We start from the raw sequence: 18,871 nt of genomic DNA on the forward strand, positions 1-18,871 counted from the left end.
ATAAGCCCTTATTTTTCATGATAAACCTTGCCCTTGTACCCAACCTTGCGTACAATTAAATATTATTATTTTATTTTTATCATTGAAAAATCGGTTATTTCGAAACTAGATAAAAGGTGCGGTTAAATAACACTAATATAAATTGTAACAATAATGTACGTGTATTTCAAAAAACAAAATAAAGTAAAAATTCGCGGTTTAATATAAATAATTAATTATATCGGGTTTTCCAATAGAGATGCTATGATTTTTAAATGTCATTTCGGCCATTTTTAATATATTATCATCTGTAATTGTTTTTTGCTGTATTTAGTAATTTTTACAATTTTAACATGTAAAGATATACGCAACAACAACGTTTATAAATTATTCAATTTTTTTATCAAAATAACCGTTCTCCAATTGCAACTTTTCATCCGCTTTTGCCATTTTATGGTCGTAATAATCGATCACCTGTGCTCGCTTTCGTCGAATTGTTGAAAATTTCAAGCGTACATTTTCTTTACATAATGTTCAAGTGCCAATAAGACAAAGAACCGCCAACTTGAAAACGATAACGAATTTTTTAAGAAAATCATCTTTACAGATGAGGCTCACTTTCATCTGAGTTGTGCGGTAAATAAACATAACTGTCGATTCTGGTGCGAAGAACATCCATAAATTACAAATGAACAACTATTACATTTACCTAAATTGAGAGTTTGTTGTGGTTTTTGGTCTAGTGGAATCATCGATCCGTACTTTTTTCGATATGAAGCTGGTGACACCGTTACTGGCAATGAAGACCGGTATAGATCGATAATAACCAACTTTTTATGGCCGCGATTGGAATATGACAACTTCTGGTTCCAATAAGACAAGAGATTCCAATGCAACAACCGAATTATTCCGAGAAAAGTTTGGCGATTCGATAATTTTAAGAAATTCTGACTTTGAATGGCCTTAAAGAAGCTAAGATTTAACACTACTAGACTACTTTTTGTAGGGTTATTTGAAGTCATTGGTCTTTAGCATTAAACCAGACTCTCTTCAAAGTTTAGAAGTCAATAATAAACGTGCTATTCCTGTACAAGTGTATGTGTATGGATTTAGTAGGAAAAGTACTCGAAAAGTGGGTTCATTGAGTTCGTTCCTGCAAAAGAAGTCATGTAGACCATTTGAATGATGTTATATTCGGAACTTAATTGTATCAATTGTACTTAGCAATTAGTATATTTTTTTTTAATAAAATCATATCACTCCAATTGAAAACATGTATGTGTATACATACATCACTTCGAAGTCCATATTGGCATATATCCCGCAATACCCCTTTTTCTTTGGCAAACAAAAACAAGTAAGATTGTGTACAAAGCATTAAAGCACAAATAATTCGTGCATACATACATAAATATAAATACATAAACTGATGCGTTTTTAGTATACCCTATAGGGCTTACGGACACAAAATATATATAAAGAAAGCGGTTATTAATATATATATATATATAATATAAATTATTAAATACAAACATTCATTATCAAAACAAATAGTGAAAATAAAAATACAAATAAGAATATTTAGTTTCGAAAATAAATCCGTACCGGGATCAATAAAAACTAAATACGCGTATTTTAGTAATTTAATTCTAATTGAAAACTCTAATTTACTTCAAAGAGTTTGAGTATACGGAAGTTAAAATTAATTTTTCCCGAAGTAAAAAACTCTACTACTTAAAAGAATTTTCTTTCGCAATAAGAATATATATATAGGAAAATATTATTTAAATTTATTTCAATATATTTTCTAAAAGAGCTCAGATTCATAAAAATCTAACACTACTCAGTTTCTAAATGTACTAAAAATTATTTCTGAAGAAAAGACTCCATGTACACCTACAGAAGCTACACGCTCAAAGCAAGGTGGTACAAAACAAAAAAGGGAGAAAGATATTTCATACACCAAATTTATTTCTGAGGGTTACAGTCTAATAAGATACTGCACTCGATTTTCATCTTCATCGATTCAAGACTATTCTGAATCGGTATTAGGAAAAAAAAATAAATCTTGACAATTTCTGGACACGTCTCCAAGCTGCAGATCTACCGGAAAATTTTAAATCTTCGGCTTACGCCAATTACGAAAAGTGCTTAGACCAGTTTGAAGAATCAAAAACAATGATTTCGGATCAATTAAAATTAATTAAAGCAATTGTACCTATTCCACATCCGAGAGTAAAGCTGTCATAAATTCAATGTCAAGAGCAAATTCAGGCATCCATCTCAAGGTGCTCGCATGTGACACAGCAGTTTTTCACGGTGGTTACGAACAATAGCCATTCGTCCGAGACATGACTACAGCCGTTTGCATAAATTATTCAAAATTATCACAAGATTGTATCACCTCCGATACAAAATAAAAGGTCAAGCATAGTCAAACAGTTTGCACTAAATGATAATTTCAAGTTGGCATGAGAAGCTCTAAAAGCAAGATACGAAAATGAAAGCATATTGGTTGATAAGCAAGTAATAATTTTAATGAACTTCCCTAAAATTCAAAAAGAAACAAGTGAAGAATTTATTAGGCTGAAATTCACTGTTTCCAATTATTTGTCGGTTCTATCGACACAAAATATTCCCATAGACAGATCCTATTCTGGTAAATACGATGTTTGTTCATTATCACGAATTTTGTATTTCTTAAGAAAGTGTTTATTTACTAATGAATCTATTTTTCCCTCTTTAAAGTAATCACTACTAGATATAATGCACTTATTCCAGCGTTTTTTCCAATCCTCAAAGCACTTTAAAAAGTAATTTTTGGTGATCTTGTACAGATCCTCCTTCGATGCAGTTTTTATCTTCTCAATCGTAGCGTGGCGTCGTCCTCTCATGGACCTATTTAGCTTAGGGAAAGAAAAAATTCTTAAGGGGCAGGTTTGGGCAATACGGTAACTGCGGCACCATTAATGTGTTGTTTTTGGCCAAATACGAGGTTTTTTTAAAAATTATGGCGAATTTTGATTTTTCGCGGGCTAACGCCGTGTCCAGCGTAGACACGACAAGTGCGGTGCGTTAAATATTAAGTTAATTTGGCGCACTATGGCTTTCGGATATGCACTGAATAGGGAAGCTTTTCGCAATTACACTGGGGAAACTGAAGACATATTTCTTAGCACATATCCGTAGTTCTGCGTGCTTCAATCTGTCTTCTGGCAGCATCACACCCGAAAACCCATTCCGCCGCATATGTCATGATTTGAACTCTCGTTCCTGCACATTTTATCTGAGTCGCATTTTAAAATTTAAAAGACTACATATATTGCTTTCTATTAATAAATAAAACCGTAAAAATTAAAAACTCTCTTGCCTTTCATGACTCAACTAGTTCCGCAAGTATGCGGATTGCGCCCCTCGCGTTGGACCTGACGAAGGTAACCGTTGGGTTACTAATTAAAAAAAGAAAAAAACAGAGCGGATATTGTTCTAAAGCTATTAATTATTCCATGGCAGATTGGTCATTTCATCCACTGGGCGACGTGTAGTAAAAGAGGTGAAATAGTTACTTTTTTTCCGAGGCTAAAATAAAATTAACCTATCGATTGACAAATGCATTAATTACTGGTAACCTATGGGTAACAGGTTAGCTAACTTTTAACTGTCTTGTAGGGGAGCTTCTGAGAATGAAAAATGTTAAGTATTGTTTAATAGCAATGAACATAACAATATTAATAATTTCTCTCCAGCTAACAGACAAAATCTGGCACTTTTAAGAAAAACGGAAAACTCATTTCTATTAAACGAAAAAATATTTTAGAGATACTTTAGATTTCCAACATCATTGTGTTGCAAACTTATACAAGATTTGAAACCCCTCCATAATCATTTTCAGAGAGCAGTTATTCTTTTTGAGATTCGGGTGAGTGTTCAAGAATTTAATTGAAGATTAATTTAACTGCAAAAAAACACATACATACACATTAGGGTGCCCGTTATTTACGAAATTGATTATTTTTCACGAGACGCTCCCTTAACTTTTAGTTTTCCATCTAAAATAAAATATCAGACCATAATAAGCCCTTATTTTTCATGATAAACCTTGCCCTTGTACCCAACCTTGCGTACAATTAAATATTATTATTTTATTTTTATCATTGAAAAATCGGTTATTTCGAAACTAGATAAAAGGTGCGGTTAAATAACACTAATATAAATTGTAACAATAATGTACGTGTATTTCAAAAAACAAAATAAAGTAAAAATTCGCGGTTTAATATAAATAATTAATTATATCGGGTTTTCCAATAGAGATGCTATGATTTTTAAGTGTCATTTCGGCCATTTTTAATATATTATCATCTGTAATTGTTTTTTGCTGTATTTAGTAATTTTTACAATTTTAACATGTAAAGATATACGCAACAACAACGTTTATAAATTATTCAATTTTTTTATCAAAATAACCGTTCTCCAATTGCAACTTTTCATCCGCTTTTGCCATTTTATGGTCGTAATAATCGATCACCTGTGCTCGCTTTCGTCGAATTGTTGAAAATTTCAAGCGTACATTTTCTTTACATAATGTTCAAGTGCCAATAAGACAAAGAACCGCCAACTTGAAAACGATAACGAATTTTTTAAGAAAATCATCTTTACAGATGAGGCTCACTTTCATCTGAGTTGTGCGGTAAATAAACATAACTGTCGATTCTGGTGCGAAGAACATCCATAAATTACAAATGAACAACTATTACATTTACCTAAATTGAGAGTTTGTTGTGGTTTTTGGTCTAGTGGAATCATCGATCCGTACTTTTTTCGATATGAAGCTGGTGACACCGTTACTGGCAATGAAGACCGGTATAGATCGATAATAACCAACTTTTTATGGCCGCGATTGGAATATGACAACTTCTGGTTCCAATAAGACAAGAGATTCCAATGCAACAACCGAATTATTCCGAGAAAAGTTTGGCGATTCGATAATTTTAAGAAATTCTGACTTTGAATGGCCTTAAAGAAGCTAAGATTTAACACTACTAGACTACTTTTTGTAGGGTTATTTGAAGTCATTGGTCTTTAGCATTAAACCAGACTCTCTTCAAAGTTTAGAAGTCAATAATAAACGTGCTATTCCTGTACAAGTGTATGTGTATGGATTTAGTAGGAAAAGTACTCGAAAAGTGGGTTCATTGAGTTCGTTCCTGCAAAAGAAGTCATGTAGACCATTTGAATGATGTTATATTCGGAACTTAATTGTATCAATTGTACTTAGCAATTAGTATATTTTTTTTTAATAAAATCATATCACTCCAATTGAAAACATGTATGTGTATACATACATCACTTCGAAGTCCATATTGGCATATATCCCGCAATACCCCTTTTTCTTTGGCAAACAAAAACAAGTAAGATTGTGTACAAAGCATTAAAGCACAAATAATTCGTGCATACATACATAAATATAAATACATAAACTGATGCGTTTTTAGTATACCCTATAGGGCTTACGGACACAAAATATATATAAAGAAAGCGGTTATTAATATATATATATATATAATATAAATTATTAAATACAAACATTCATTATCAAAACAAATAGTGAAAATAAAAATACAAATAAGAATATTTAGTTTCGAAAATAAATCCGTACCGGGATCAATAAAAACTAAATACGCGTATTTTAGTAATTTAATTCTAATTGAAAACTCTAATTTACTTCAAAGAGTTTGAGTATACGGAAGTTAAAATTAATTTTTCCCGAAGTAAAAAACTCTACTACTTAAAAGAATTTTCTTTCGCAATAAGAATATATATATAGGAAAATATTATTTAAATTTATTTCAATATATTTTCTAAAAGAGCTCAGATTCATAAAAATCTAACACTACTCAGTTTCTAAATGTACTAAAAATTATTTCTGAAGAAAAGACTCCATGTACACCTACAGAAGCTACACGCTCAAAGCAAGGTGGTACAAAACAAAAAAGGGAGAAAGATATTTCATACACCAAATTTATTTCTGAGGGTTACAGTCTAATAAGATACTGCACTCGATTTTCATCTTCATCGATTCAAGACTATTCTGAATCGGTATTAGGAAAAAAAAATAAATCTTGACAATTTCTGGACACGTCTCCAAGCTGCAGATCTACCGGAAAATTTTAAATCTTCGGCTTACGCCAATTACGAAAAGTGCTTAGACCAGTTTGAAGAATCAAAAGCAATGATTTCGGATCAATTAAAATTAATTAAAGCAATTGTACCTATTCCACATCCGAGAGTAAAGCTGTCATAAATTCAATGTCAAGAGCAAATTCAGGCATCCATCTCAAGGTGCTCGCATGTGACACAGCAGTTTTTCACGGTGGTTACGAACAATAGCCATTCGTCCGAGACATGACTACAGCCGTTTGCATAAATTATTCAAAATTATCACAAGATTGTATCACCTCCGATACAAAATAAAAGGTCAAGCATAGTCAAACAGTTTGCACTAAATGATAATTTCAAGTTGGCATGAGAAGCTCTAAAAGCAAGATACGAAAATGAAAGCATATTGGTTGATAAGCAAGTAATAATTTTAATGAACTTCCCTAAAATTCAAAAAGAAACAAGTGAAGAATTTATTAGGCTGAAATTCACTGTTTCCAATTATTTGTCGGTTCTATCGACACAAAATATTCCCATAGACAGATCCTATTCTGGTAAATACGATGTTTGTTCATTATCACGAATTTTGTATTTCTTAAGAAAGTGTTTATTTACTAATGAATCTATTTTTCCCTCTTTAAAGTAATCACTACTAGATATAATGCACTTATTCCAGCGTTTTTTCCAATCCTCAAAGCACTTTAAAAAGTAATTTTTGGTGATCTTGTACAGATCCTCCTTCGATGCAGTTTTTATCTTCTCAATCGTAGCGTGGCGTCGTCCTCTCATGGACCTATTTAGCTTAGGGAAAGAAAAAATTCTTAAGGGGCAGGTTTGGGCAATACGGTAACTGCGGCACCATTAATGTGTTGTTTTTGGCCAAATACGAGGTTTTTTTAAAAATTATGGCGAATTTTGATTTTTCGCGGGCTAACGCCGTGTCCAGCGTAGACACGACAAGTGCGGTGCGTTAAATATTAAGTTAATTTGGCGCACTATGGCTTTCGGATATGCACTGAATAGGGAAGCTTTTCGCAATTACACTGGGGAAACTGAAGACATATTTCTTAGCACATATCCGTAGTTCTGCGTGCTTCAATCTGTCTTCTGGCAGCATCACACCCGAAAACCCATTCCGCCGCATATGTCATGATTTGAACTCTCGTTCCTGCACATTTTATCTGAGTCGCATTTTAAAATTTAAAAGACTACATATATTGCTTTCTATTAATAAATAAAACCGTAAAAATTAAAAACTCTCTTGCCTTTCATGACTCAACTAGTTCCGCAAGTATGCGGATTGCGCCCCTCGCGTTGGACCTGACGAAGGTAACCGTTGGGTTACTAATTAAAAAAAGAAAAAAACAGAGCGGATATTGTTCTAAAGCTATTAATTATTCCATGGCAGATTGGTCATTTCATCCACTGGGCGACGTGTAGTAAAAGAGGTGAAATAGTTACTTTTTTTCCGAGGCTAAAATAAAATTAACCTATCGATTGACAAATGCATTAATTACTGGTAACCTATGGGTAACAGGTTAGCTAACTTTTAACTGTCTTGTAGGGGAGCTTCTGAGAATGAAAAATGTTAAGTATTGTTTAATAGCAATGAACATAACAATATTAATAATTTCTCTCCAGCTAACAGACAAAATCTGGCACTTTTAAGAAAAACGGAAAACTCATTTCTATTAAACGAAAAAATATTTTAGAGATACTTTAGATTTCCAACATCATTGTGTTGCAAACTTATACAAGATTTGAAACCCCTCCATAATCATTTTCAGAGAGCAGTTATTCTTTTTGAGATTCGGGTGAGTGTTCAAGAATTTAATTGAAGATTAATTTAACTGCAAAAAAACACATACATACACATTAGGGTGCCCGTTATTTACGAAATTGATTATTTTTCACGAGACGCTCCCTTAACTTTTAGTTTTCCATCTAAAATAAAATATCAGACCATAATAAGCCCTTATTTTTCATGATAAACCTTGCCCTTGTACCCAACCTTGCGTACAATTAAATATTATTATTTTATTTTTATCATTGAAAAATCGGTTATTTCGAAACTAGATAAAAGGTGCGGTTAAATAACACTAATATAAATTGTAACAATAATGTACGTGTATTTCAAAAAACAAAATAAAGTAAAAATTCGCGGTTTAATATAAATAATTAATTATATCGGGTTTTCCAATAGAGATGCTATGATTTTTAAGTGTCATTTCGGCCATTTTTAATATATTATCATCTGTAATTGTTTTTTGCTGTATTTAGTAATTTTTACAATTTTAACATGTAAAGATATACGCAACAACAACGTTTATAAATTATTCAATTTTTTTATCAAAATAACCGTTCTCCAATTGCAACTTTTCATCCGCTTTTGCCATTTTATGGTCGTAATAATCGATCACCTGTGCTCGCTTTCGTCGAATTGTTGAAAATTTCAAGCGTACATTTTCTTTACATAATGTTCAAGTGCCAATAAGACAAAGAACCGCCAACTTGAAAACGATAACGAATTTTTTAAGAAAATCATCTTTACAGATGAGGCTCACTTTCATCTGAGTTGTGCGGTAAATAAACATAACTGTCGATTCTGGTGCGAAGAACATCCATAAATTACAAATGAACAACTATTACATTTACCTAAATTGAGAGTTTGTTGTGGTTTTTGGTCTAGTGGAATCATCGATCCGTACTTTTTTCGATATGAAGCTGGTGACACCGTTACTGGCAATGAAGACCGGTATAGATCGATAATAACCAACTTTTTATGGCCGCGATTGGAATATGACAACTTCTGGTTCCAATAAGACAAGAGATTCCAATGCAACAACCGAATTATTCCGAGAAAAGTTTGGCGATTCGATAATTTTAAGAAATTCTGACTTTGAATGGCCTTAAAGAAGCTAAGATTTAACACTACTAGACTACTTTTTGTAGGGTTATTTGAAGTCATTGGTCTTTAGCATTAAACCAGACTCTCTTCAAAGTTTAGAAGTCAATAATAAACGTGCTATTCCTGTACAAGTGTATGTGTATGGATTTAGTAGGAAAAGTACTCGAAAAGTGGGTTCATCGAGTTCGTTCCTGCAAAAGAAGTCATGTAGACCATTTGAATGATGTTATATTCGGAACTTAATTGTATCAATTGTACTTAGCAATTAGTATATTTTTTTTTAATAAAATCATATCACTCCAATTGAAAACATGTATGTGTATACATACATCACTTCGAAGTCCATATTGGCATATATCCCGCAATACCCCTTTTTCTTTGGCAAACAAAAACAAGTAAGATTGTGTACAAAGCATTAAAGCACAAATAATTCGTGCATACATACATAAATATAAATACATAAACTGATGCGTTTTTAGTATACCCTATAGGGCTTACGGACACAAAATATATATAAAGAAAGCGGTTATTAATATATATATATATATAATATAAATTATTAAATACAAACATTCATTATCAAAACAAATAGTGAAAATAAAAATACAAATAAGAATATTTAGTTTCGAAAATAAATCCGTACCGGGATCAATAAAAACTAAATACGCGTATTTTAGTAATTTAATTCTAATTGAAAACTCTAATTTACTTCAAAGAGTTTGAGTATACGGAAGTTAAAATTAATTTTTCCCGAAGTAAAAAACTCTACTACTTAAAAGAATTTTCTTTCGCAATAAGAATATATATATAGGAAAATATTATTTAAATTTATTTCAATATATTTTCTAAAAGAGCTCAGATTCATAAAAATCTAACACTACTCAGTTTCTAAATGTACTAAAAATTATTTCTGAAGAAAAGACTCCATGTACACCTACAGAAGCTACACGCTCAAAGCAAGGTGGTACAAAACAAAAAAGGGAGAAAGATATTTCATACACCAAATTTATTTCTGAGGGTTACAGTCTAATAAGATACTGCACTCGATTTTCATCTTCATCGATTCAAGACTATTCTGAATCGGTATTAGGAAAAAAAAATAAATCTTGACAATTTCTGGACACGTCTCCAAGCTGCAGATCTACCGGAAAATTTTAAATCTTCGGCTTACGCCAATTACGAAAAGTGCTTAGACCAGTTTGAAGAATCAAAAGCAATGATTTCGGATCAATTAAAATTAATTAAAGCAATTGTACCTATTCCACATCCGAGAGTAAAGCTGTCATAAATTCAATGTCAAGAGCAAATTCAGGCATCCATCTCAAGGTGCTCGCATGTGACACAGCAGTTTTTCACGGTGGTTACGAACAATAGCCATTCGTCCGAGACATGACTACAGCCGTTTGCATAAATTATTCAAAATTATCACAAGATTGTATCACCTCCGATACAAAATAAAAGGTCAAGCATAGTCAAACAGTTTGCACTAAATGATAATTTAAAGTTGGCATGAGAAGCTCTAAAAGCAAGATACGAAAATGAAAGCATATTGGTTGATAATTTAATGAACTTCCCTAAAATTCAAAAAGAAACAAGTGAAGAATTTATTAGACTGAAATTCACTGTTTCCAATTATTTGTCGGTTCTATCGACACAAAATATTCCCATAGACAGATCCTATTCTGGTAAATACGATGTTTGTTCATTATCACGAATTTTGTATTTCTTAAGAAAGTGTTTATTTACTAATGAATCTATTTTGCCCTCTTTAAAGTAATCACTACTAGATATAATGCACTTATTCCAGCGTTTTTTCCAATCCTCAAAGCACTTTTGTATTTTCATCAAAATTATTATGCAAAGCGTTTACATTTTCTTTATCAAATATGACTTTATGTAAAATGCAAATTGGCTTTTATTATATGAACAGCTTTTAGAACATTGTTTTCAATTGCTTTCAATAAAATTCTAAATTTAGCAGAACTTATACCGAATGCACACTCTACTCTCATTCTCGCCCTCGACAAACAATAATTAAAAATTGAAGCACTGGTATTGTTTTCAAATCGCCTCGCAGGGAATGACCTCATTAGGTATTACTTAAGACTAGTGTGCTTTCCGTCGATTTCCAAACAGTTAGAGAAATTTTTCCACTTATGAAAAAAAAATTTTAACACCCTTTCAAAATGTTCGGCGCTTGGTATAGGTGATATGATGCTTTTGAAGCGATATCCAAAAGGTCTTGCAAGCTTCTTTGAGGATAGAAGGAACAGATGACTTTGATATTTTGAATTAAAAAGCCATTTATTTAAATGATATTCCTGTTGTTAGATACCTGAAAAAACTTTAATTTATAATTTTTGTATTTTCGGAAGAGGATGCCAGAAAGACGTGGCGGAACTTTCTAGACCAGTTCAGTAAAGAATTGTAAAAAATTTTACAAGACCAATCAGCAATATATACTGGGAAATGGCAGTATTTCAAAAACCATCTTTTGGTTGAAGTAAACTATACCGGACCAACTTCCACTGAAATATGATATTCCACCAAACTTTCGCCTGTTCGTCTAAGGAAAAAAAGGATTAATCAAGATGTAAAAGACGTGGGGCTCAACGTCAACAAATTGATACATCTTTCACGACTTCATCATCTATTTTTTCTGACATATCAGCACCCCGTCACCTGTCTTCAGCGTTTTTCAAGAACCGATTCCAAATAAATGTGTTATTAGTCTAGAGCCTACATCTGAATGGACAATTGAAAATGAAAATGAACAAATATAATAAGATAAACAATTAAGGAAGTCTTGACAAAGTTTTATATTAAAGGAAGTATTGATCCGATTCAACCCATTTTTGACACAAAGACATACCATTATCGAGAGTTTCATTTTTTTTATTTATGAATTTCAATTATATATCTTATACATTGACCGATATTTTCGGTAAAAAGTCAACTATAAGCACTGGGGTCCACATACTCAGTACCTAGGTGCCGGAACAGTTTTCACAAGGTGGCACACTTTAAACTCATTGTTGCTTGATTTGCATAGTGGAAAGTAAAAGAACCATACATAGAAATATGAGAAGAATATTATGTACTGAATTTGGTTGAAATCGGTTAAACAGATCCCAAGATATGGGTTTTCATCTAAAAGTGGGCGGTGCCACGCCCACTGTCTAATTTTGTTCCTATAAAGTCGTCTCATGCCATCCTAGAGATAATATTGAATATCTCTGGCGTGTTTAGTGCTTGATTTATCGCGCGTGTAGTAGTTTTTAACAGTACCGTTATATGGGGAGTAGGCGGGGTTGTCCCCGATTCCACCCATTTTGACAGAACTTGTACTAGCCTGATTGGAAAAACCACACTATGCGTGGAAGACGTATATTTCAAATCGAACGTCTCAAATAGCGAGCTACTTCCGCCGCGATATATCATTTTTGAGGGAATCAAAACCTATTGTTAAAAACAGTTCTCTCTTAGTTTTAAACCCATTCCGACACACGAAAAGTGTTCTCCGTGTTACTGGTCGACTTGTCAATCCAAGCCTCACGGATAACGAACGCCATCCCATAATTATACCAGAGTCTCAATTTGCCACATTACTCCTCAGTATATCCACATACTAATGCTTCATGCCAAGCATCGCCTAATGCAACATATGGTCGAAAGAAATTTTATATTACTCCGACTTAATCCCAAAATAAAAAAGTGCATTTTCATATGCAAAATCTACACTACGTATAAGTACAAGGTGTGAACACAGATTATGGCAGCACTTCCACCGAAACGCTGCTACTTCGTTCTGTCATTCTACATCACAAGTGTCGATTTTGTTGGGCCTTTTCTATTAAAGGTGTCCATGCTAAGGTCTCCCTCCCTAATAAACAGATAGCGGTGGCTATCTTTATCTGCTTTACTACAAAGCAGTACACCTTGAACTATATACTAATCTGACAAAGGAGGCTTTTCTGCTCGCTTCGTCGGACGACAATAGCAAAACCTTTATCAGCGCTCAAAGACCCACCGCCAAAGAGTTTGTGGACTTTATCAAACACCAGAGATTGTACATAAGGACGTGGTCCAAGGCATTAACTGGCAATTTATCCACCCAAGCTCCTCATATGGGTGGTTTATGGGAGTCAGCTGTAAAAAGCTTCAAATCCTACTTCAAAAAGGTAGGTTTAATTATAAACAGCTTACCACATTTTAAATTCGAAATGAAGCTGTTCTCAATTTACGGCCTCCCACAATACTCTCGCAAGATCCTTCATATTTCGCAGCCCTAACTCTAGGGCACTTTCTCAAAGGAGTACCCATTCTGAAAATACCTGAGCCAGAGGTACAGTCGCTATCCTTATTAAATCGATAGGAAATAATTAAAATTCTATATCACTATTTCAGCCGCCAATGGAAAGAAGAATACATAAAGGATATTCACAAAAGCTGCCGTTGAAAGTCTCCTGAACAAGCGCCAAAACTTGAAGATTGTGTGATCATCCGTGATGATTGTCTAGCCGCTACCAAATGGCGGCTTGGCTGTATAGAAAAGATACATTACGGCTCCGATGGTCATATACGAGTCGCTGATCTTCGTACTCAAAGCGGAACGCTAACCAGACCGCTCGTGAAGCTGCGCTTTATACCAACCGCACATAAAAACAACAAAGCAATTACTAAACAATCAGCCTATAGTACCGAAAAACAATTAAATTATCAATGCAAATAAACCGATAAACCCGTTAAAAATAACAAAGAAACGAACACAAGAAAACGGTCGATTAATATGACGACCCATTCATGCCACATATCGCCAATATCGATTTATATATACATATGTATAATCAAAATAACTTTTTTATACAGATTAACATGGACGTGGATACGCCAATGACACCAACGCAAACCGTTCGGTCGGCTATTTACCTTGTGGCAACAATACAACAGCTGCATCGACTTCTAGGCTAATCATTCGCCTAGGGGGCTGGGATGGCTGAATGAGTGTCAGTCCCCCCTCCCCAAAAACACTACCATACCACATTTACCACATCTTACTTACATTACACATCACTACACCATGCTCCAACACGCACACAAATACAAAAACACCACGATCACACCGCCCATGAGGACATCACACTGTACACCACACCAACAGGAAGAAAAGGAAACGACTGATGATCCTTTACCCTCTCTTTCGATTCGACAACAAATACGGACACATCGTTAGCCATTTTTTTAAAATAAAGTTATAAACTTAACATATTGTGCGGCAATAAGCCACTTTTTAAGAATAAAGTCATAAACTTATTGTGAGGCAATTAGCCATTTCTCGAAATAATTTTCTATAATTATTGTACAATCGTTAAACAAATTTTTCTAGACATTTCTGTAATAAAGTGGGTGAACGGCGAGTGTTACGAATTTGTGTGAAAAATACAATTATTTTTTCAAACTTCTCTTATTATATAAGTGCTATACCAATAAATAACAAGTTAGGAAGGCTAAGTTCCGGTGTAACCGAGCATACTCTTGCAAATTGCAAAGATCAAAGCAGAGGAAATACCTTCAGATGTTGGGAAACCATCTATTAAAAAATCTTCGAAAGAATTCAAGATTCAATGTATGTATATTATTATACATATGTAGTATAATATAATTTCACATATATTTGGCATTAAACTAAAGTATATCCAATATTATACGTTCAGTTAATTTTGCTAAGATATCTTACATATTGACCGATATGTAAGATATAAAGCCAACCGGAAGTTGGAAAAGCTTTTATTAGATATATGGAGGAAAGGCCCACTAAGTTTCATTAAGGTACTTCACATACCATCAACAATATTAAAATAGTAAAGTCAGCCGGATTTTTGAAAATCCTGATATTAGTTATATGGTTTTCAGAAGAGAACAGAGATCCACCATTCGGAGAAAAACACTCTCATTTAATTTAATTATGATAACTCACTTATTGGCGGATACATGGGGTATAATGTCAGCCGGAAGTTCGGAAATCTTTTTATTAGGTATATGGGGCATAAGGTAAATATTGACCCGATTCAACCCTTTTTTGACACACAGACATACTATTATCAAGAAAGAATTCTCTCTTAATTTTAATACATACCTCATACATTGACCGATATTTTCGCTGGGGCACATTTCCGGTATCTGGGTCTTGAATAGCTACGGTCCGATTTTGACAATTTTAGACATGAGATGGCATACTTTAAAGGCACTATTCGTTTAAAGTCGTATCCCGATATATTAATTGGTGCTTGATTTGTATAGCGGAAAGTAAAAAAAATCAGATGGAATGTTATATGTTATAATTAGTTATATGGGAAGCAGGCATGGTTGCTGTCCGATTTCGCCCATTTTCGTACTGTAACATGGGAATATCAAAACAATCTTGACTACCAAATTTAATCTAATAGGTCCGGATATATGTAATTTCACCTAAATATCATATAAGTTCATAGATGGACGTTATTGATTAATCGAAAGCCTATTAAATGCCATAACTAAACACTAAATTCAGATAGTTTAGTACAGAGGATTACAAATAAATAGCACCTGTGGTGGCAAAGTTTTGAAAAATTGGGCGTAGTTCCTTCCTCTAATAGGTTGAATGTACATATCTTCTAAACCAGTAAAGCTACAATAACCAAATTCGTTTAGGAAAAATCCTATAAGAGCGCTTATAGACAGTACGAAAATGGATGAACTCAGATTATAACCCCGTCCTCTACCCATATAACGGCTTTGTTAAAAACTTCTTGAAGCGCGATAAATCAATAACTAAATGCGCCAGAGACATTAAATTTTACACCTATAATGACCCAAGAGGACTTTAAAGGAGCCGGGGTCAAAATTGGATGATGGTGGCACCGCCCACATTTACATAAAATCACATAACTTCGGACCTACATGACTAATTTCAACCAAATTTGGTACAAAACTTTATCCTGATCCGATGTTACGTTGTGAAAATGGGCGCAATCTGAATGCAACAAATTCCATCTAATTTTTTGACTTTCTAGTATACAAATTCAGCACCAATAAATATATTCGGATACAACTTTGCACAAATAATACCTTTGAGGTATGCAATATCGAGTTTAAAAATCCCATACCGCATATGTGGACCCCGGTGCGTATGGTTGAGTTTTTCCGGAAAATATTGGTCAATCTGATAGATATGTTATTGAAATTCGCGGATAACGTTTTATTGATAATAATATACGGTTAAGGCAAAAATGGGTTGAATCGGATCAATACTTCTACCCTCAACTTCCAGATAACTTTATACCACATATATCGCCCAATGTGGAAGTTATTTTAATGAAATTGAGATAGAAAACTTGCCTTAGCCTCCATATAACTGATATTCAGGGTGTTGAAACATCCCGCTGGCTTTACTCCATCTATATGTTTAAATTTAAATATTATTTTTATAAAATTGCTTGAAAATATGTTCTCAAATATACATAAACAATGTCAAAAATTAATGCAATCAACCCTTCTCTGCCCCCTCTATACACATCTATATACCCTATATAATTTTCTTAAAAGTTATAAAATTATATTAATGGTTTGGCGATTAATATAAATGAATTTTGTCTTGATCTAAACCTCATATCCCTAATATAATGAATTTCGAATAATAAGAATACATTTAATCTATTCACAAATCTAGACTATCCTTACTGATTTATAAAACAGCTCTTTTTGACTAGCCGATCGAAACTGCCTCATTTTTTCTCGCCCCAACTCTATTAGACCAGCTTCGACAGCCTCACTTCACATTACTGTCCTTTTTTATACTCTCGCAACCTGTTGCTACAGAGTATAATAGTTTTGTTCACCTAACGGTTGTTTGTATCACCTAAAACTAATCGAGTTAGATATAGGGTTATATATTATATATATAAATGATCAGGATGAAGAGACGAGTTGAAATCCGGGTGACTGTCTGTCCGTCCGTCCGTCTGTCCGTCCGTGCAAGCTGTAACTTGAGTAAAAATTGAGATATCTTTATGAAACTTGGTAGACATGTTTCTGGGTACAGTGAGACGGTTGGTATCGCAGATGGGCGTAATCGGACCACTGCCACGCCCACAAAACGCCATTAATCAAAACCAAATAAATTGCCATAACTAAGCTCCGCAATAAGATACAAGACTGTTATTTGGTACAAAGGATCACATTAGGGAGGGGCATCTGCAGTTAAAATATTTTTTAAAAAGTGGGCGTGGTCCCATCTCATAAACCGCTAAAGCCATAATAACCAAATTCACTGGGAGCAAATTTTCTTAGCACCTCTATTGACGGTGTGCAAATTGGTGAAATAGGATGACAAGCCCGCCCACTCCCCATATAACGGTACTGTTAAAAAATACTAAAAGCGCGATAAATCAAGCACTAAACACGCCAGAGACATTAAATTTTATCTCTGGGATGGTATGAGATGACTTTATAAGAACCGCGTTCAAAATTAGACAGTGGGCGTGGCACAGCCCACTTTTAGGTGAAAACCCATATCTTGAGATCTGCTTAACCGATTTCAACCAAATTCGGTACGTAACATTCTTCTCATATTTCTATGTTATAGTGCGAAAATGGGCGAAATCGGACTACAACCACGCCTACTTCCCATATAACACCGTTTTAAATTCCATCTGATTCTTTCATTTTCCACTATGCATATCAAGCAACAATGATTATATCGGGGTAAACCTTTGCGTGAATAATACGTTTAAAGTATGCCACCTTGTGACCAAAAATTGTCTAAATTGAACCAAAACTTTTCTAGCTCCTAAGTACTAAATATGTGGACCCCAGTGCCTATAGTTGACCTTCTACCGAAATCAGCCAATCCACAAAGAAATCTCAAACGAGTATACCATTTGACTTTGCGAGAGTATAAAATGTGCGGTTACACCCGAAGTTAGCCCTTCCTTACTTGTTAAATATTATTTTCTGCTATTTTCACTTATTTACTTGCTATTGCTTTATAGCTTAAACACAATACGGGCGACGACGAATATTCGTCGTACTCGGCGACGCCGTCAGTGATTTAAACAAACGTTTGTATATGAAGATGAACACAATTGGAATTAAAGATGTCAAATACTAGAGTACTGAATTCTGATATAAGTTTCATTTTATTTAACATTTATAAATACCATAAAGTGATAGTATTTTATAAAATACTTTAAATAATATTATCCTGACAAACTATATACTTATATTAACATAATCTGTATTTCATATTTGAATAAAAATAATAATAAGTAAAAAATTAATCAAAAATTTAAACCAAAAATTATTTAAAATATATAATAGGACTGATAACCGATAGCTTAAAGGTTTGCTAACATTTACCTGTTTTGTAGGAGCTATACTTCTTGATCAATTAGGATTCTCGCAGTATGTCAACTTGAGCAATGGGTGGTGAAACAGTAGAAAAAGGAATATTCTGACAGGTGAAAGTAAAATTTTCAGTTTTCGTAGTGAATCAGAAGCTAGGTAAAATTTTAACAACGTATATATATGATTACAGATATGCATACACGAAGAAACGAATTTAAAGGAACTGTTGCATTCAAAACATGTAATTTATGATATGTGATATTTATTCGAAATTATCCATTATTTACCATATGTTATTATTTTTCCATTCCATACAGGAATTATACTTATAAAGAGGAAAATTCTTGTCTCCTCCTGCATTTTTAATATTATGTAAGAAGTAAGCAAATATAATATTTTTGTAGTTGATTACCATATCTAAATGTATATCTAATGGAAATATTA

The 18,871-nt window shown here is 33.4% G+C and overlaps 1 long non-coding RNA gene across 3 annotated transcripts in view; it reads right to left on the reverse strand.

Moving 5' to 3' along the window:
- LOC118680478 (uncharacterized) overlaps window positions 1–15,360 on the reverse strand; it is a 167,013-nt gene extending 151,653 nt beyond the window's left edge. For all 3 annotated transcript variants that reach the window (XR_011397121.1, XR_011397120.1, XR_011397119.1), the window contains exon 1: window positions 15,180–15,360. This is a non-coding gene — a long non-coding RNA (uncharacterized lncRNA). The remainder of the gene's footprint in view (window positions 1–15,179) is intronic.
- Between the last annotated feature and the right edge of the window lie 3,511 nt (window positions 15,361–18,871).

This window comes from Bactrocera oleae, chromosome 6, assembly GCF_042242935.1.
Source record: "Bactrocera oleae isolate idBacOlea1 chromosome 6, idBacOlea1, whole genome shotgun sequence".
NCBI lineage: Eukaryota > Metazoa > Arthropoda > Insecta > Diptera > Tephritidae > Bactrocera > Bactrocera oleae.